At 44.5% G+C, this 21,208-nt stretch overlaps 1 protein-coding gene and 2 pseudogenes across 3 annotated transcripts in view; 2 read left to right on the top strand and 1 right to left on the bottom strand.

Annotated features, from left to right (window-relative positions):
- The window catches only part of TyrRS-m (Tyrosine--tRNA ligase, mitochondrial), an 817,527-nt gene that overhangs the window by 344,436 nt on the left and 451,883 nt on the right, over positions 1 to 21,208 (top strand). The gene's annotated exons all lie outside the window — the stretch shown is intronic.
- On the bottom strand, positions 5,674 to 5,792 carry LOC145401477 (5S ribosomal RNA; annotated as a pseudogene).
- LOC145401457 (5S ribosomal RNA) lies at positions 11,963 to 12,081 on the top strand (annotated as a pseudogene).

Genomic DNA, 21,208 nt, shown 5'->3' with positions numbered 1-21,208 from the left:
TCATTTTACGACCTTGGGGAAGTTTTTCCAAGATTTTTTTGACTGATTTCAAACATTTTAAATGATTTTCATTAATGATTTTCATGTGCCCTTACGACGTGTGTGTAATTCCGATTTATTGGATGCAGACTTGCAGAGGTTTTATTGTATATATATATATATATATATATATATATATGGTGTGAGGAGTATGCATGATGGTGCTAAGGCTGCAGTGTGTGTGGATGGTGAACTGAGTGAATTTTTCTCTTTGAAGGTTGGGTTGAAACAGGGATGTGTCATGTCTCCATGGTTATTCAGTCTGTACATGGATGGGGTAATAAAAGAGATATAAGGTAGGGCAGTGGATGTTGGAGTGGCCCTAGTGACAGAGGGTAGTGTTTGGAACCTCCCTGTACTGCTATTTACAGATGATACTGTGTTGTTTAGTGAAGACGAAGGGGAGCTGGAAGGCTTGGTAGATGAGTTTGGGACAGTGTGTAAGAAACGAAATCTAAAAGTGAATGTAGGGAGGAGTAAAGTGATGGTCTTTTAGAGAGGTGAAGTCAGTGAATGTACAGTAAGATTGGATGGTGAGGAAATAGAAAATGTGAGTACATTTAAGTACTTGGGTAGTGTGATGAGTAAGGATGGAAGTTTGGAGGGTGAAGTGCTTGAAAGGGTACAGCAGGGAAGAAAGGTTGCTGGTTCCTTGAAGGCAGTGATAAGAAACAGGGAAGTGAGCATGGAAGTGAAAAAGTTACTACATGACAGTATTGTGATACCAACTCTAACGTATGGAAGTGAAGCTTGGACATTGTTGGAGGGACACAAGTCAAGAGTGAGAGCAATGGAAATGAGTTACTTGAGAGAAGCCTGTGGAGTCACATGGAGAGACAGGCTGACAAATGAGGATATAAAGGAGCGTTGTGATGTGGATGTGGATGTGATAGGAAGTGTTAGGAGATACACACTGATGAGATTTGGCCAAGTGGAGAGGATGGAGAGTGAGAGACTGATGAGGAGAGTGTATATGAGGAAGGTGGAAGGAGGGAGGGAGAGGCTGAGGATGAGATGAAGGGATGGAGTGGAGAGGTATATGAGAGAGGGGGGTGTGAGTTGAAAGCAGGGCAGTGAAATGGCGGGGTACAGGGCGATGTGGAGGCGATTTGTTTGTTGCCACCCCGTACTGGATTAAGGCGTCTGGTAGTAGAGAGATAGATGGATGGATATATATATATATATATGGAGCCTCTGTGGTACAGTGGTAAAGTGTGCATAAACTTTGGGAGTGTTCTTCATGCCACGTACTGCATTGGCAGACACAAGGGGTGCTGTGGTTGAACCAGTGTTTCCTACTGTAAAGTATGTTTGCACCTAGTCGGCTTGCGGGGGCTGATTACACTTGGTTCACAGACTACACACACATCCAAAGCCACTCCAACACTACAATTACACTTACAAACGCTTCTCAAACTACATACAGCCTCTACCAGGCAGCCTAAGCCATTTGGTAGAGTTACATTGGCTGTGTCGTCCTCACTTCGGTTGGGATAGGCCGGTCCTGCAGTGGACACTCAAACGGCTGATGAGATGAGATAGATAGATAGATATATATATATATATATATATATATATATATATATATATAATACATATATAATACATAAATATATACTGTATATATGTATATGTATATAGGTATGTATTTATGTATGTATGTATACAGTAATCCCTTCAAGACCAGGACACCCAAGTCCTGGACATTCTGGGCTCGGGTCCTCAGACATCAAAAATGGCCTAAATACGCAAAAAAAAAAAAAAAAAAAAAAAAAAAAAAAAAAAGATGTGTTCATCCCTATTTTAAATTTGCTGCTCGGGGACAAACAGCTGTGTTTTGGCGCTTCGTTCCTCAAACATCCACTATAGTGCCCCTACATCCTCCCCATTTCCCACCTACCTACCATCATGATTTCACGCTTGTCGCTACCTCTGCCCACTTGGTTGCCTTTGTGGTGGTGCCCTACGTGCTGCAGGGCATACTGTTCCTCTGCTGCTTCTTACTCGTGTGTGTGATGATGTTCCCGCCACCTGGGAAGAGGAAACAAGTGGTTCTGACTCTGGAGAAGAAGAGGGAGATATTGGAGAAGGTTGATGCAGGATGGTCGATGTCCCACATCCTCCGTGAATTCAACCTGGCTTGCCATACCTTGTTCAGTATAAAGAAATCCCAGGACAAACTCTCACAGTGCATGGCAGACTTCGTATCAAAGACCAAACACCACATACGGGGGAGGAATATGTACCATCCCAGGTTTGCAGAAGTCGACCATTCCATGCTGATTTGGTATCATCAGCAATGTGCTGCTGGTGTGCTGGTGCGTGACACAGAGCTGAAGGCTGCGGCAGAGAAGTTTGCAAGGTTACACAACTCCCCACACTTGAAGGCATTCGAGAGTTGGCTCTTTTCTTTCAGATTACAGCCTGGCTTTACTAACCGTAAGACCCATGGCGAAGCTTTGGTTGCCATGGTCTCGGTGCCTTCGTGGGTTGATGGATGTCCTTCCTGTCGTTTGGTACCATTCTGTGAAGGCTTGGTTCACAGCCAAGATCTTTAAAGACTGGTTTCACCAGCACTTCGTCAAGGAGGTCATCCATTATCAGACGAAGGCACTGGGCATCCCATGCAACCAGGTAAAGGCCATCCTTCTTTTGGACGGTGCACCTGCACAGCCATCCGACAAGGAGCTGGTGACTGAGGATGGCTGCATTAGGTGCTTGTTTTTGCCACCCAATATGACTACTCTCATCCAGCCAATGGACCAAGGAGTGATCATGGCAACGAAGAGGCTGTACCATCGGAAGTTCCTGGGCGAGATGATGGTTGTTCTGGAAGATGAGCGCTGGGAAGGACGGGACACGCAAGGCCAACGGACTGTAGAAAACCGCCTCTGCAACATCAAGTCAGCCATCCACAACTGGGCCAGTGCATGGTAGGAAGTCTCTGTCAAGACTGGAAAGTGGTTGGTGTTGTCTGCTTCTCAGAGCCAATGTGGTGCATGACTTCCTAGGTTTTGACTTGGATGACTTCCATGTACGTCTCCATGCTGCTGGCGACAACATTGATGTGGACGAAGTGCGTGAGCAGTTGGATGACGATGAGGGCGATCCTGGGTATCAGATCATGTTTAATATCGAGATTGCATCCTGTTTTGCAGGTACAAGTACCCAGCTGGAAGATTCCGACGAGGACAGCGATGATGATGCAGACTCCTCTCAGCACGCCACTACTCCAGCCATCCCCAAGCTGAGGGCACTCTAGGAGCACGTCAAGTTCATTCTTGATTAGCTGGCTCACCCGGATGCGACAGGGAGATGGGGCCCTTGGGACTTGTGGAGGAAGTGCGTGCGTTTAGGCAGCGCATCATCAATTGCCAGAATCGCTGTTCCTTATGTCAGTCAACCACTGACAACCTTTTTCAGGCCCGTGACCCCTGCCGTGCCCAGCCCTGGCTTCATACCACTGCCTCACCGAGACCTGCCTTCTACCTCGAAGCCAGAGTACAACACATCGGCCTCGGTGGAGTGTCCACTGGATGTGAGTTTGCGGCTATCTTCAGAGTCATCTCAGTGCGTAGCCCATCACCACGTCCCAGCGATGTGCCCCTGAGCCACCAGCAACACCTACTTTCTGGCTCTGACAGTGAATAAACAGCAGTAACTCGCCACTAGACCACATGGGATTTTACAGTGTTGTGCAATGTTAACAATAGACTGTGCATTGTTAAGAAATTAGAATTCAGAGTGCAAATGATTAAGTGCAGAGTGAAACTCTGGCATGTTGAAACTGGTGTGGCACAAGTAAGCAAAGAATGTGCAGTGGTAAGAAATTAGAATTCAGAGTGTTAAGAATTAAGTGCAGAATGAAACACTGGCGTGTTGCAACTGGCGTGGTGCAAGTAAGAACAGAATGTACAGTGTTAAACAATTATAATTAACAGTGCAAAGGATTACATGCAGCACAACTCTGGATTACTGTACGTGCTTCAAGTACACCTTCACCACTGTCAGAGCCATAGAGGAGGCGGGTTAATATTCGCAATGGCCACGGACATGTCGAAAGTACCCTGTTCACTTCTAAATATTTTCCTTACTCACTTGTAATTTCTCATTCTGTTGTTCTTTTTCATTTATTTCATGGTTTCTGTCCCTTATTTGTGTGACTAGGGTCTTAAATAGGTGCTGTGCATGTCCAGTAGGGAGTTATTTAGGTGGCTTTCAAAGTTAGGTTCGGTTGGGATCTATAAATACTTGTCCAGGGGCATTTTCCCAAGTCCCAGACAAAACTAAGTCCCGGATGGTGCTTTGGCTCTATAAGGCCAGATCTCTGAGGGATTACTGTATATATATATATATATATATATATATATATATATATATCTATATATAAATACATAAATCTATCTATCTATATATATATATATATATAAATAGTATGTATATATATATATATATATATATATATATATATATATATATATATATATATATATATATATATATATATATAAATAGTATGTATATATATATATATATATATATATATATATATACATATATATATATATATATAGTGGATGTTGGAGTGGCCCTGGTGAGAGAGGATAGTGTTTGGAAACTCCCTGTACTATTGTTTTGCTGATGATACTGTGTTGTTGAGTCAAGACGAAGGGGAGCTGCAAGGCTTGGTGGATGAGTTTGAGAGAGTGTATAAGAAATGGAATCTAAAGGTGAACGTAGGGAAGAGTAAAGTGATGGTCTTTGAGAGAGGTGAGGTCAGTAATATACAGCGAGGTTAGATGGTGAGGAATTGGAAAATGTGAGTACGTTTAATTACTTGGGTAGTGTGATGAGTAAGGATGGAGGTTTGGAGGGTGAAGTGCTTGAAAGGGTACAGCAGGGAAGAAAGGTTGCTGGTTCTTTGAAAGCAGTGATAAGAAACAGGGAAGTGAGCATGGAAGTGAAAAAGTTACTACATGACAGTATTGTGATACCAACTCTAATGTACGGAAGTGAAGCTTGGACGTTGTTGGAAGGACACAAGGCAAGAGTGAGAGCAGTGGAAATGAGTTATTTAAGAGGAGCCTGTGGAGTCACATGGAGAGACAGGCTGACGAATGAGGATATAAAGGAGCGTTGTGGTGTTGATGTGGATGTGATAGGAAGCGTTATAAGGAACACACTGAGGTGGTTTGGCCATGTGGAGAGGATGGAGGGTGAAAGACTGACGAAGAGAGTGTATGTGAGTGAGGTGGAGGGGGGAAGAGGGAGGGGGAGGCCGAGGATGAGATGGAGGGATGGGGTGGAGAGGTATATGAGAGAGGGGGGTGTGAGTTGGGAGCAGGTCAGTGAAATGGTGGGGGACAGGGCGACTTGGAGGCGATTTGTTTGTGGCCACCCTAAACGGGATTGAGGTGTCTGGCAATAGATAGATAGATATATAGATATATATATATATATATATATATATATATATATATATATATATATATATATGAATATGTATATATATTTTCATTCATTCATTCATTGCCAGACGCCATGTATCCCAGACAGGGTGGCCAAGGGCATAGAGTTAATTGTTTTACAGGGAGGGGCACTAATCCTCCACCAACCCCACATGACACGTAGGGATGCCAACAGCATCTGGTGTTTCCAGGCGGTCACCCATCCAAGTACTAACCAGACCCAACGTTGCTTAACTTCGCTAATCGGACGGGAAGCGGTGTACTCAACGTGATATAGCCGTATATACATACAGTAATCACTCCAATATCCGGAGTAATAGAGCCATCGGTAGATTCGGTTATTGGTTTCGTCCGGATATTGGGCCCCAGCTTATATACTTGTACTTATGGACCCTAACTCAGAGAAACACCTATACAACTCCCTCTGGACATGCATAGCACCTATTTAAGACCCAAATCACACCAATAAGGCACATAAATGACTGAAATAAATGCAAAAGAAACATAAAATGAGGGTTTAGAAGTATGTTCATACATTAATAAACATTCTGGTACTTATGGACCCTAACCTAGCCTAACTCTGAAAAACACATTCCTACTGCACGTGCATGAGGTAAGTATAGTATGGAAAAAAGTACAGTATGAAACATTCTGGCTACTTACAGCAAGTCCCTGGCCACCTCGATGAATAACCGCCTCCTCTCGGACTCTGACAGTAAGAACGATTTCCTGAAGCACTTGCAGTACACTCTTCCTGAAGTCTTTCACTGAACTTAGTCAATAACACACAGAAGTCCGTTCTCTTCACAGTGTTCACTTTAGTCCAAATAATGTTCCAGTTTAATTTAGTGTTGCACATTAACTTTTCCCAAGTTTTTTTTATTTTCCAAAGCCAAAACAAAGGTTAGTTACGTTAAATTTTGTTTCCACTGAGTCTTTTCTCTCATTTCGAAAACCTTAACACAACACACCGTTTTTTTCACTGCACAACACTCAAAATTCCCGTGTGGTCTAGTGGAGAAGTTCTTGCTGTTAATTCACTGTCAGAGTCCGAGAGTATCACTGGCAGGCGACCAAAGGGTGCATCGCTGGGTCGTGGTGATGGCGTACTGACTGCAGAAGACTCTGAGGAAAGCCGCAAACTCACGTCGAGCGGTGACTCCACTGTAGCTGATGTGCTGGGCTGTGGCTCGGAGCATGAGGGCCTGTCTTGGGGAGGCAATGGAGTGGAGCCAGGGCTTGGCACAGCGGGGGTCACGGGCCTGAAAAAACTGTCAATCATTGACTGATGCAAGGACCGACGATTGTGGCGATTGATGATGCACTGCCTGAAAGCACGCACTTCCTCCACGAGTCCCAAGGGCCCCATCTCCCTGTCGCAGTCCGGGTGTTCTAGGTAGTCTAGGACGAACTCTAGATGTTCCCGGAGTGCGCTCAGCTTGGGGATGGCTGGAGTAGTGTCGTGCTGAGAGGAGTCCGCATCATCGTCGCCTTCGTCATCGGAATCTTCAAGTTCGGGACTGACACCAGCAACTGAAGACGCGATCTCGATATCAGACAACGTCTGATACCCAGGATCGTCCTCCTCGTCGTCCAACCACTCACGTACATCGTCCACATCAACAACGTCGCCGTGCGTACGTAGCCGTGCATGGAAGTCATCCACGTCAAAGCCCAGAAAATCGTACTCTACATCTGTTCCGAGAAGCAGACGAGACCTACCATTTTCAAGAGTTTTCACAGGGACTTCCTTCCATGCACTAGCCCAGTTGTACAGCGCAGACTTGATGTTGTAGCGGCGAAGGTTTTCCAAAGTCCGCTTGCCTCGAGTGTCACGTCCTTCCCTGCGCTCGTCCTCGTCCTCGAGAACAACCATCACCTCGTCCAGGAACTTCCGACAGTACAGGCGCTTTGTTGGCACGATCACTCCTTGGTCCATGGGTTGAATGAGAGCAGTCGTATTAGGTGGCAGAAACATGCACCTAATACGGCCATTCTCAGCAACCAAGTCCTTGTCGCACGGGTGGGCAGGTGCATTGTCGAGCAGAAGGAGAGCCTTAACCTGGTCGCGAGGGATTCCCAGTGTCTTCGTCTGGTACTGGATGACCTCCTTGACGAAGTGACGGTGAAACCAGTCTTTCAAAATCACAGCTGTGAACCATGCTTTCAAAGAATGGTACCATACGACAGGAAGGACATCCATCACCCCATGAAGGCGCCGAGGCTGCTTTGCACGGCCAACAACAACGGGCTTAAGCCAGTGCATGCCGTTAGCACTGGCACAACACAAAGCAGATATCCGTTCCTTAGAAAGCTTGTGGCCAGGTACACGCTTCTCCGTCTCCTCGGCTAGAGTGTTCATTGGCAGCGAGCTATAGAATAGGCCTGTTTCATCTGCGTTATAGACTTGACCGAGAGTGAGGCCCTCCCTGTCGATCAAGCCTTTCACCTTGTGCCGAAACTCGTCAACTCTATCCTCGTTAGCGTCCAATGCTCCGTCATGTGCTTTACGGTTAGTAAGGCCATGTCGCAACTTGAACGCGAAGAGCCAACCCTCAGATGCCTTGAAGTCTAGGGCGTCGTGAAGCCTTGCAAACTTCTCAGCAGCAGCCTTCAGCTCCGTTCCACGTACCATCACACCAACTGCACGTTGCTGTCGGTACCAAATCAACGTGGATCGGCCGATTTCTGCAAACTCGGGGGTAAACATAACCTTCCTTTCCACGTTGCGTTTGCTTCTCGACGAGAAGTCAGCCGTGTACTACATGAGTTTGTCTCGGGAACGTTTGATATCGAACAAAGTCGACCGGGCCAGGTTTTACTCGCGGAGAATGCGTGAAGAAGACCAACCCGCATCAACTTTCTCCAATATCTCCCTCTTCTTTTCCAGAGTCAACACCACTCTCTTCCTTTTCTCAGGTGGCGGGGCCATCATCACACACACTAAGAGGAGGGCCGAGAGCAGCAGGAGGCTTTGCAGCAAGTACGGCACCACCACAAAAGCGAGCACGTGGGCAGCCATTGTAAAGAGTGTAGGTCCAGTCGCGGTGAGAGACAGGCGGGAAGTGGGGAGGATGCAGCGGCGCTCTATCGGACGTCGGAGGAATGACGAACCAAAACAATGCTCTCCTGCGGCGCGCGCGGCAAGTTCAAATTACGGACGGCAAAAAATCAATTTTTTTTTTTTTGGGGGGGGGGGGGGTCGGACCATTTTGGGAATGTTGGATCCCAGGACGATAAGGTCCGGGTAGTGGGGATGTTCGGTTATTGGGCGTCCGGATATTAGAGTGATTACTGTATATACATATATATACACATACATACGTACATATGTGTATATTTATAAGCGCTTGGTGCATCTAAATTATCTTTTGTTTTCCTGCAATTTAAGCATCTCTCTCTCTCTCTCTCACTATATATATATATATATATATATATATGTATATATATGTATATATATATATATATATATATATATATATATATATATATATATATATATATATATATTCAATCGTCGTAAACCGCGTGTTTATAAACCACAGATTCGTAAACCGCAGCAAAGTGGCTGTCAGACTACCAGCACCCTTAGACTGCTGTTAAGTCATGAAAATCGCTGATCTAGGCACCGAAGTGGGCCTTTTCCGAGGAGAATCATAAACCACGGCATTCAATTTGATAACCACAAACCAACAACCATCATCATCATCAAGCATCAGTCATCTCTGAGGCAGACTTTGAGAGCTTCCTGAGGGAGGCTAAGGAGCTGGAGAAGGTAGAACAGCATGAGGGAGCACCCCCACGTCATGCTGAGAGGTTCTGAGTTCTTCCCAACACCACCCCACTTCATTCACTTAAGCAATATCGTCATAGGATTAAGGTAAGATCCCTTACCATTGCTTATTTCTATTAAATACATGCACTGAATATTCCTAAACTTGTATGTTTGTGTTTCATGGTGCCTAGATAGTTGTAGGTACGGTGCTTTGGGGGATGGTTGGCCAATGTCCAGACCCTAATTAATTTTTCACATAAGAGTTATTATTTATAAACTGCGGATTTTGTAAACCGCGGCAGTGGTCCAGACCCAAATTGCCGCGGTTTACGAGGATTGAGTGTGTATATATATATAATATATATATATATATATATATATATATATATATATATATATATATATATATATATATATATATATATATATATATATATATATATATGTGGTGGCTGAACAGGGAGCTGTAGACAGAGGCCTTAATGAAGAGTACAGAGCCCTCAAGAACAGTTTCTTGAGAGTTACTGATGTAACATGCGGCTGGACAAGAGGACCACCAAGACATAAAGTAACTTGGTGGTGGGATGAGGGTGTAGAAGCTGCAATTAAGGAGAAAAGAAGGCTTTTCCGGGAATGGAAGAAGGGTGGTAGCAAAGAGGAATATTTGGCTGCCAAGCGTAGGGCTAGAAGAGAGGTATACAGGGCAAAGTCTGAGTCACAGAGACAATTACTTGATAACCTAAATCATGGGAAAAGGAAAAATATATTTAGGGTGGCAGGTCAGGTGAAGAGGGATAATCGGGATATCATAGGTGAGCAGTGTGTGAAGAATGATGAAGGAAGGGTAGTGGTGAACAGTGAGGATATTAAAGATGCATGGAGAGAGCATTATAACCGGATGTTGAATGAGGAGTTTGACTGGGACAGGGAAGGTTTGGAGCCAGCAGATCCAGTGTCTGGCCCCTTGCCTTTGATTGAAACTGCTACTGTGAGTGAGGCAATAGGCAGGATGAGGGTGGGGAAGACAGCAGGTGTATCTGGGTTGACTGCCGAAATGTTGAAGGCCTCAGGCGATATAGGGGTGAGTTTAGTCACTGACCTGATAAATAGGATTATTTATGAGTGTGTTGTCCCAGATGATTGGCTGAAGAGTGTAATTATAAATGTGTATAAAGGGAAGGGTGATGCCCTGGAAAGAGGAAATTATAGAGGTATAAAGGTTTTAGATCAGATAATGAAGGTAATGGAGAGAGTTTTAGAAGGTATGATTAGAGAAAGAGTGAATATTGATGAGATGCAGTTTGGGTTTATGCCAGGTAGGGGGACCATGGATGCCATATTCATTGTTCGACAGCTTCAGGAAAAATATATTGGTAGGAGAAGGGATCTTTATTTTGTGTTTGTTGATTTGGAAAAGGCCTTTGACAGAGTCCCTAGGGAGGTGGTGAAGTGGGCAATGAGAAAGCTTGGCTTGGAGGAGTGGCTGGTTAGGGTGGTTATGGCCACGTATGTGGGTGCTCACACCCAGGTGAGAGTGAATGGAGATTTGAGTGATGAGTTTTCCGTGAATGTTGGTGTGCATCAGGGGTCAGTCTTCAGTCCCATGTTGTTTATCATGGTACTTGAAGCCCTTTCACGTGACTTTAGAAACGGACTCCCGTGGGAGTTGTTGTATGCTGATGATTTGGTGTTGATTGCAGAGAATGAAAAGGAGGCGGAGGAAAGGTTTAGGAAGTGGAGAGATGGTATGGGGCAAAAGGGTTTAAGGGTAAGTGCAGATAAAACAAAAGTGATGATATCTAGGGTTGGTGGCGGTACTGTCAAAGATGAGGGAGAGTGGCCATGTGCAGTTTGCCACAAGGGCGTTGGAAGTAATTCCATCTTGTGCAGTGTGTGTGATAAATGGGTGCATAAGAGATGTAGTGGTATCAGAGGTAGACTGCGAGTTAATGCTGATTTTATGTGTACGTCGTGCCGGGGTGAGCAGGTGGAGATTGTCAGAAGTGAAAGGAATGAACTTGCTGGTGAATCTCTTGAGTGTGTGGAAGAGTTTTGTTATTTGGGAGACATGTTGCGTGCTGGAGGTAGGGCTGGAGCTAGCTCTGTGGCTAGGGTGAGAAGTGGTTGGAAGAAGTTCAGGGAGCTCTTGCCTCTCCTGACACTGAGAGGGCTCTCCCTACATGCTAAGGGGTCTTTGTATGCAGCATGTGTTAGGAGTGTAGTGCTGTATGGCAGTGAGACCTGGGCAGTGAGGGAGGAAGATATTCGCCGGCTCAGATGCACAGAAATGACAATGATAAGGTGGATGTGCAGTGCGTCCCTGCGTCGAAGGCCTGGAGGGGCTGGGTTTACAATGGACGAGTTGAGAGGTAGGATGGGACTGGAGTGTATTGGTGTTGTGATGAGGAGAGGTAGATTGAGGTGGTTTGGACATGTGGAGAGGATGGGGGATGATAATTGGGTGAGGAAGATGAGAAGTGTTAATATTGGGGGTGGGGTTATGAGGGGTAGACCGAGAAAAACATGGGACGAGGTCATTAAGTGTGACCTTAGGGTTAAGGGACTGAACAGGGAGGCTGCAATGGATCGTGCAGCGTGGAGAGCCGCCATTAGGTGATCAAGGCCGACACATGCAAGCATGTTGGAGCCTTTAAAAACGAAAACTATATATATATATAATACCAACGACCATACCACCTTGAGTACACCGCTTCCCGTCCGATCAGCAAAGTTAAGCAACGTTGGGTCTGGTTAGTACTTGGATAGGTGACCGCATGGGAACACCAGATGCTGTTGGCATCGCTACGTGTCAAGTGGGGTTGTTGGAGGAGTAGTTCCCCTCCCTGTAAAACAATTAACTCTAAGCCTTGGCCACCCCGTCTGGGATATATGGCGTCTGGCAATGAATGAATCAAATATATATATATACATACATACATATACAGTATATATTATACAGTATATGTATATATATATATATATATATATATATGTATATGTATGTATATATATATATGTGTGTATATATATGTATATATATATATATACATATATATATAAATATATACATATATATATATATATATGTATATATATATATGTATATATTTATATATATATGTATATATATATATATACTTAGGCTGCTTCCCCCAAGGAATGGGAGGTAGCCGAGACAGGATGACACACTCCCCATTTACTCATCCATTCAAACACATTCATACGCATCTTAGCCCCAAAGGGGAGAACGGAGAGATCCTCACCGCACCACACCGCACAAGGGTCAGTTGCGCAATGCAGTCAGTGACATCTGCAGCAGGGCCCGACAGCAGAGCTGGTTTACCCCTGCCACATCATAACAGACTCATCCCCTTACCCGCATCTGGCCTGAAATAGCTGATCAGACCAAATTCGGGAGAATATCCCCTCAGGGCTGCGTCATCACTTATTCATTCACAATTTCTCTCCATGTATTTCTATCACTCACAGCCACTCTTCCTTGCTCAACCGACATCCCTCTTGCATCCAGCGCTCTCTTCACACTGTCCATCCATCCTATTCGTGGTCTTCCTCTCAGCCTTACACCTCTCACATCAGATCTAGTTATCTTTTTCACCAATCGCTCATTATCCATTCTCTCCATATTTATATTCTGTATATATATATATATATATATATATATATATATATATATTTTTTCACAGTACATAGAGTTCTGGACAAATGTGGAAGTGTGCATGGAAAAGTTTTTAAGGAATGAGAGAGTGTTTTTGATCGGTGATATGAATGGTAAAGTTGGGAATGTGAAGGTGGATGGAATAGTTGGTGAGTGGGGTGTGCATGCTCAGGTAGATAAGAATGGCAGTGCGTTACTGGACATTTGTGCTGGGAGGGGGTTGGTGATAGACAATACCCTCTTCAAGCAAAAAATGATCCACAGGTATACATGATGAGTGATGAGAAGGGTGGGTGGTGAACTGAATGAAAGGAAGGCAATGATTGATTATGTGTGTGTGGATCAAAGGATGCGAAGATGTGTAATGGATGCAAGAGCTTATAGAGGTTGGGGCAGTGGACTTTCTGACCACTACTTGGTGGTGGCCAGAATCAAGATCCCAATAAGATGGAGAAATAGAATAAGGGAAGGACGGGAAGAAGAAGTATTTGTAAGGAGAGTGGAAAGGTTACAAGACGATGAGAAAAAGGCAGAGTATAATAGGGAAATGGTGGAACAATTGGGCAGATATGAATTGGAGCAGATAGGGGATGTGGAAGGTGTGTCCAGGATATTCACAGAAGAAATATGTGCAGCATGTGATGTGGTGTGTGGGATGAAGAGAAGACAGAGGGGTATGCAAGGAACAGCGTGGTGGAATGAAGAGGTGAGACAGGCTTTGGCACAAAAGAAGAAAGCATACAATGAATGGATGAGAAATAGGGGCGTGGAAGAAGTTGAGAGGTGGAAGAGAGAGTTATATGTAGAAAGAAAGAGAGAGGTGAAAAGATTAGTAAGAGAGAGTAAGAAGAGAGTGGATGAAGAATTTGGAAGGAATTTGAGTGTAAAGTGGAGGAAATGTAAGAAAATGTTCTGGAAAGAGGTGAAAAGAGTAAGACAGGGTGGAAGTGAAGTTAACAGGGGAGTGAAAGATAAAAATGGTAGATTACTAGTGGAGAAGGGAGAAAAAGTGAGCAGATGGAGAGAACACTTTAAGGAATTGTTGAACATAGAGGATGGAAGTAATGCGAATATAAGTGGTAGGGGAATTGCTGGGAGAAGGAGGGAGGTGAGGAGACAGGAAGAAATCAGTAGGATAGAAGTTGTGGAAGCAATGAAGAAAGTTAAATCGGGGAAAGCCCCAGGAATTGATGGAGTGTGTGGTGAAATGCTGAAGCATGGGGGAGAGGTAGTAGTAGAATGAATGTGGAAGATGTGCAGATTGGCCTGGGAGGAAGGTAGAGTCCCAGAGGATAGGAAGTCAGGTATAATTATTCCCTTGAACAAAGGAAAAGGGGAAAAAGAAGTGTGTGGTAATCATAGGGGCATTTGTCTCCTTAGTATAATAGGAAAAGTGTATGGTAGGATACTTCTTGACAGAGTTAGGGAAAGAACAGAGAAATTAGTTGGAGAAGAACAAGGAGGCTTTAGGAAGGGAAGAGGTTGAGTAGATCAGATATTCATTCTGAGATCTTAAGTGGAAAAGTTTCTAGAGAAGGGAAAGAAGTTGTATACAGCATTCATGGATTTGGAGAAAGCATATGACAGGGTGGATAGACAAGAATTGTGGAAAGTATTAAGAATATATGGGGTAGGTGGGAAGTTGTTGAATGCTATGAAGGGTATGTATGATGGTGCTAAGGCTGCAGTGCGTGTGGATGGTGAACTGAGTGAATTTTTCTCTTTGAAAGTTGGGTTGAAACAGGGATGTGTCATGTCGCCATGGTTGTTCAATCTGTACATGGATGGGGTAATAAAAGAGGTACAAGGTAGGGTAGTGGATGTTGGAGTGGCTCTTGTGAGAGAGGGTAGTGTTTGGAAACTCCCTGTACTGTTGTTTGCAGATGATACTGTGTTGTTGAGTGAAGAAGAAGGAGAGCTGCATGGCTTGGTGGATGAGTTTGGGAGAGTGTGTAAGAAGTGGAATCTAAAGATGAATGTAGGGAAGAGTAAAGTGATGATCTTTGAGAGAGGTGAAGTCAGTGAATGTACAGCGAGGTTGGATGGTGAGGAATTGGAAAATGTGAGTACGCTTAAGTACTTGGGTAGTGTGATGATTAACGATGGAGGTTTGTTGGGTGAAGTGCTTGAAAGAGTACAGCAGGGAAGAAAGGTTACTGGTTCCTTGAAAGCAGTGATATGAAGCAGGGAAGTGAGCATGGAAGTGAAAAAGTTACGACATGACAGTTTTGTGGTACCAACTCTAACGTATGGAAGTGAAGCTTGGACGTTGCTGGAAGGACACAAGTCAAGAGTGAGAGCAGTGGAAATGAGTTATTTAAGAGGAGCCTGTGGAGCCACATGGAGATACAGGCTGATATTTGTGATATAACTGTTATTCACGTGTATCCAATCGTTTTTATAGAAACTGGGTATATATTTTACTTACTGTTATTGCCAAAAACATTTTTGTCAGAGTGGTTATTGGCAAGGTCATACTGTAGACTCCTTTTGAGCACCTTCCATACGAGCCTCTAATATCATAATATGCGCATCGTGGGGGGGGGGGGGATTGCTTAGTCTGGGAAAATAACGGTGTTGGGCCACTTCTTGCCTCTGCCTCGGATATTGTGGGCTTACCTTGCGCATTCAAAGTTTTATGGCTATGCTTTTTGGTTGTGATTCGCGCACTGTGATCACAAATACTGTGCGAGCCCACTATATATATATATACACAAAGGTGCTACCCAAAAGTTCCAGTAATTTGAACAGGGGGAGCCAGCCATTTGCAGTTTTCCCTATTGCCGCTAGGAGGAGTCAGCAGCACCCCTTTTGCATCAATGTGGTCCCGACCGAGTCTGTGAGTGGACGTGTTGTTGAGCTACACTTAGTTTTATAACATTGTGTGTAGGTGATTTGGTGGTTTTGCATTGGCAGACCTCATGGAACAAAAAACCTGCATCAATTTCTGCTTCAAGATCAACAAGAAGTCTGCAGAAACTCACCGGCTGCTTCAGCAAGCCTTTGGTGACAATACCATGTCCAAAAGCAGAACATTTTTCTGGTACAAGAGGTTCAAGGAAGGACGAATGTCCGTCGAAGACGATGACCGTTTTGGACGACCATCAATGGCAACATGATAAAACGTCAGAAATGTTCATCAGGCTATCCTTGCAGATCATAGACGAATTATCCATGGTGTTTGTGATATTATTGGACTGTCGTACGGGAGCGTGCAATGCATTTTGTCCGACATGTTGGGCATGAGACGCATCGCCGCAAAATTTTTGCCAAGACTGTTGAGTGACGAGCAGAGGGCACATCGCGTTGCAGTTTGCAGGGAGCTCAAGAATCAGGTCAGGGATGATGCCACCTTCATCTCCAAGGTCACAACTGGTGATGAATCATGGGTTTATGGTTATGACCCAGAGAAAAAGCAGCAGTAGTTGTAATGGAAGTCTCCCAATTCATCTAGGTCGTAAAAAGCGCATCAAGTTCGCAGTAATGTCAAGTTGATGTTGATCATTTATTTCGATATCCAAGGGATTGTTCACAAGGAATTCATCCCACCCGGTCACTCTGTCAATGAAAAGTTTTACTGTGAAGTTTTGCAGCGTCTGAGGGAGAACATCCGCCTCAATCATCCAGAAGAGTGGAAGAACAAGGACTGGGTCCTGAATCATGACAGCGCCCCAGCGTCTGAGGGAGGACATCCGCCACACATGCATCCAGAACAGTGGAAGAACAAGGATTGGGTCCTGCATCGTGACAACCCCTGGGGGTAGGGGGGGGTTTTCAAGAATACTCCCCCAGTATCCCAGCTTGTCGAACAAGACGACTAAAAGGGTTGGCGGAGGGTTAGTGCCCCTCCCTGGAAAACAACTAACTAAAAAGACAAACAAGAAGCCTCAGACAAGGACTGACCAAAAGATGACAACCAAGGACCGGACAAAGGACATGGTAATCGGAACGTGGAATGTAAGAGGTGTGAATGATGAGGTGAAAGAGAGAGAGATTGTCCAGGTGCTTGAGGGTGCGAAAGTTGATGTATGTAGAGTAACTGAAACTAAATGGAGAGGTGAGAGTGTGAGAGAATGGAAGTATGGATGGGGTATATGTGCAGGAGTAGGTGAGAATGAGAGGGCAAAAGAAGGAGTGTGTATTGTTGTGATTAAAAGATGCAAGAAGAGCATAAGAGAGTATGGATCAGTTGAGTCGAGGATTGTGTGGGTAAGATTGAAAGTTGGAACACAAATGTGGGCGATTGTGTGCATGTATGCACCAATGCAATATCGTGCTAGCAGAGTGAGAGAAGAGTTGTGGACAAATGTGGAAGTGTGCATGGAAAAGTTTGGAAGGAATGAGAGAGTGTTTTCGATCGGTGATATGTGGGTAAGATTGAAAGTTGGAATACAAATGTGGGCAATTGTGTGCATGTATGCGCCAACGCAAGATCGTTCAAGCAGAGTAAGAGAATAGTTCTGGACAAATGTGGAAGTGTGCATGGAAAAGTTTGGAAGGAATGAGAGAGTGTTTTTGATCGGTGATATGAATGGTAAAGTACGGAATGTGAAGGTGGATGGAATAGTTGGTGAGTGGGGTGTGCCTGCTGAGATAGATAAGAATGGCAGTGCATTAGTGGACATTTGTGCTGGGAGGAGGTTGGTGATAGCCAATACCCTCTTCAAGCAAAAAATGATCCACAGGTATACATGGTGAGTGATGAGAAGGGTGGGTGGTGAACTGAATGAAAGGAAGGCAATGATTGATTATGTGTGTATGGATCAAAGGATGCGAAGATGTGTAATGGATGCAAGAGCTTATAGAGGTGGGGGGAGTGGACTTTCTGACCATTACTTGGTGGTGGCCAGAATCAAGATCCAAATAAGACGGAGTATTAGAAGAAGGGAAGGACAGGAAGAAGGAGTATTTGTAAGGAGAGTGGAAAGGTTACAAGACGATGAGAAAAAGGCAGAATATAAGAGAGAAATGGAGGAACGATTGGGTAAATATGAATTGGAGCAGATGGGGGACGTGGAAGGTGTGTGCGGGATATTCACAGAAGAAATTTGTGCAGCATGTGATGTGGTGTGTGGGATGAAGAGAAGACGGAGGGGTGTGCAAGGAACAGCGTGGTGGAATGAAGAGGTGAGACAGGCTGTGGCTCAAAAGAAGAAAACATACAATGAATGGTTTAGAAATAGGGGCGTGGAAGAATTTGAGAGGCGGAAGAGAGAGTTATATGTAGAAAGAAACAGAGAGGTAAAAAGATTAGTAAGAGAGAGTATGAAGAGAATGGAAGAGGAATTTGGAAGGAATTTGAGTGCAAAGTGGAGGGACTGTAAGAAAATGTTCTGGAAAGAGGTGAAGAGAGTAAGACAGGGTGGAAGTGAAGTTAGCAGGGGAGTGAAAGATAAAAATGGTAGATTACTAGTGGAGAAGGGAGAAAAAGTGAGCAGATGGAGGGAACACTTTAAGGAATTGTTGAACATAGAGGATGGAAGTGATGCAAGTAAAAGTGGCTGGAGAATGGCTGGGAGAAGGAGGGAGGTGAGAAGACAGGAAGAAATCAATAGGATAAAGGTTGTGGAAGCAATGAAGAAAGTTGAATTGGGGAAAGCCCCAGGAATTGATGGAGTGTGTGGTGAATGTTGAAGCATGGGGGAGAGATAGTAGTATAATGGATGTGGAAGATGTGCAGATTGGCCTGGGAGGAAGGAAAAGTTCCGGAGGATAGGAAGTCAGGTAAAATTATTCCCGTGTACAAAGGGACTTTCTGACCACTACTTGGTGGTGGCCAGAATTAGAATGCAAGTAAGATGGAGGAATAGAAGAAGGGAAAGACGAGAGGAAGGAGTAGTTGCAAGGAGAGTGGAAAGGTTACAAGAGGATGAGAAAAAGGCAGAGTATAAGAGAGAAGTGGAGGAACGATTGGGCAAACATGAATTGGAGCAGATGGGAGACGTGGAAGGTGTGTGTAGGATATTTACAGAAGAAATATGTGCAGCATGTGATGTGGGGTGTGGGGTGAAGAGAAGACGGAGGGGGGTGCAAGGAACAGCATGGTGGAGTGAAGAGGTGAGACAGGCTGTGGCACAAAAAATGAAAGCATACAATGAATGGATGAGAAATAGGGGCGTGGAAGAAGTTGAGAGGCGGAAGAGAGAGTTGTATGTAGAGAGAAAGAGAGAGGTGTAAAGAAAGAATAGATGAGAAATAGGGGCGTGGAAGAAGTTGAGTGGCGGAAGAGTGAGTTGTATGTAAAGAGAAAGAGAGAGGTGCAGATTGGCCTGGAAGGAAGGTAGAGTCCTGGAGGATAGGAAGTCAGGTATAATTATTCCCTTGTACAAAGGAAAAGTGGAAAAAGAAGTGTGTGGTAATCATAGGGGCATTTGTCTTCTTAGTATAATAGGAAAAGTGTATGGTAGGATACTTATTGACAGAGTTAGAGAAAGAACAGAGAAATTAGTTGGAGAAGAACAGGGAGGCTTTAGGAAGAGAAGAGGTTGTGTAGATCAGATATTCATTCTTAGATCTTTAGTGGAAATGTTTCTAGAGAAGGGAGAGAAGTTGTATGCGGCCTTCATGGATTTGGAGAAAGCATATGACAGGGTGCATAGACAAGGATTGTGGAAAGTGTTAAGAATATATGGAGTAGATGGGAAGTTGTTGAATGCTGTGAAGAGTATGTACGATGGTGCGAAGGCTGCAGTGCGTGTGGATGGTGAACTAAGTGAATTTTTCTCTTTGAAAGTTGGGTTGAAGCAGGGATGTGTCATGTCTCCATGGTTGTTCAATCTGTACATGGATGGGGTAATAAAAGAGGTACAAGGTAGGGTAGTGAATGTTGGAGTGGCCTTGGTGAGAGAGGGTAGTGTTTGGAAACTCCCTGTACTGTTGTTTGCAGATGATACTGTGTTGTTGAGTGAAGACGAAGGGGAGCATGCATAGCTTGGTGGATGAGTTTGGGAGAGTGTGTAAGAAACGGAATCTAAAGGTGAATGTAGGGAAGAGTAAAGTGATGGCCTTTGAGAGAGGTGAAGTCAGTGAATGTACAGCGAGGTTGGATGGTGAGGAATTGGAAAATGTGAGTATGTTTAAGTACTTGGGTAGTGTGATGAGTAAGGATGGAGGTTTGGAGGGTGAAGTGCTTGAAAGGGTACAGCAGGGAAGAAAGGTTGCTGGTTCCTTGAAAGCGGTGATAACAAACGGGAAAGCGAGCATGGAAGTGAAAAAGTTACTACATGATAGTATTGTGATACCAACTCTAACGTAAGGAAGTGAAGCTTGGACGTTATTGGAAGGGCACAAGTCAAGAGTGAGAGCAGTGGAAATGAGGTTTTTAAGAGGAGCCTGTGGAGTCACATGGAGAGACAGGCCGACAAATGAGGATATAAAAGAGTGTTGTGGTGTGGATGTGGATGTGATAGGAAGCGTTAGGAGGAATACACTGAGGTGGTTTGGCCATGTGGAGAGGATGGAGGGTGAAAGACTGACGAAGAGAGTGTATGTGAGCGAGTCGGAGGGGGGGGAGAGGGAGGGGGGGGTCAAGGATGAGATGGAGGGATTGGGTGGAGAGGTACATGAGAGAGGGGGATGTGAGTTGGGAGCAGGGCAGTGAAATGGCGGGAGACAGGGCGATCTGAAGACGATTTGTTTGTGCCCACCCCAAACAGGATTGAGGTGTCTGGCAATAGATAGATAGATAGATCATGACAACGCCCCCACCCACACATCATTTGTTGTCTGGCTGTTCCTGGCTTCCATTAACATGGTAGTCATTCCCCACTCACCCTATTTGCCTGATCTTGCCCCCTGCAACTTTTTCCTGTTTTCCACGCTGAAATTACGAGTGGAAGGGCGTCAATTTGACTCGATTGAGAAGATCCAGACAGAATGTCAGGAGGTGCTCAAGACCATCACGCCTGAAGCCTTCCAGGGATGCATGGAATCTTGGAAAAAACACTTGGACCACTGTATACATGCCCTGGGCAACTACTTCGAAGATGTCAGTGAGGACTAATAGGTAAGATAACTTATTTTCCTACAGTATTCAAATGACTGTAACTTTTGGGTAGCACCTTGTGAGTTTGTGTGTGTGTGTGTATGTATATTTATACAGAAATACCTCAACTTATGAACAGAATTGGTTCCAAGAGACTGTTCGCAAGTTGATTTTGTTCACGAAATGAAAATCCCTTACAGTACTATTCGCATAACATAAAAAACACTGTACTGTTCACTGATCTGTTGGTAGGGTTTTGAATGTTC

This window comes from Coenobita brevimanus, chromosome 55 (assembly GCF_032717465.1).
Source record: "Coenobita brevimanus isolate Jiangsu-jjx chromosome 55, ASM3271746v2, whole genome shotgun sequence".
Classification (NCBI taxonomy): Eukaryota; Metazoa; Arthropoda; class Malacostraca; order Decapoda; family Coenobitidae; genus Coenobita; species Coenobita brevimanus.
The sequence above is the reverse complement of the archived record's forward strand: the minus strand, read 5'-3'. Positions and strand labels throughout refer to the sequence as shown.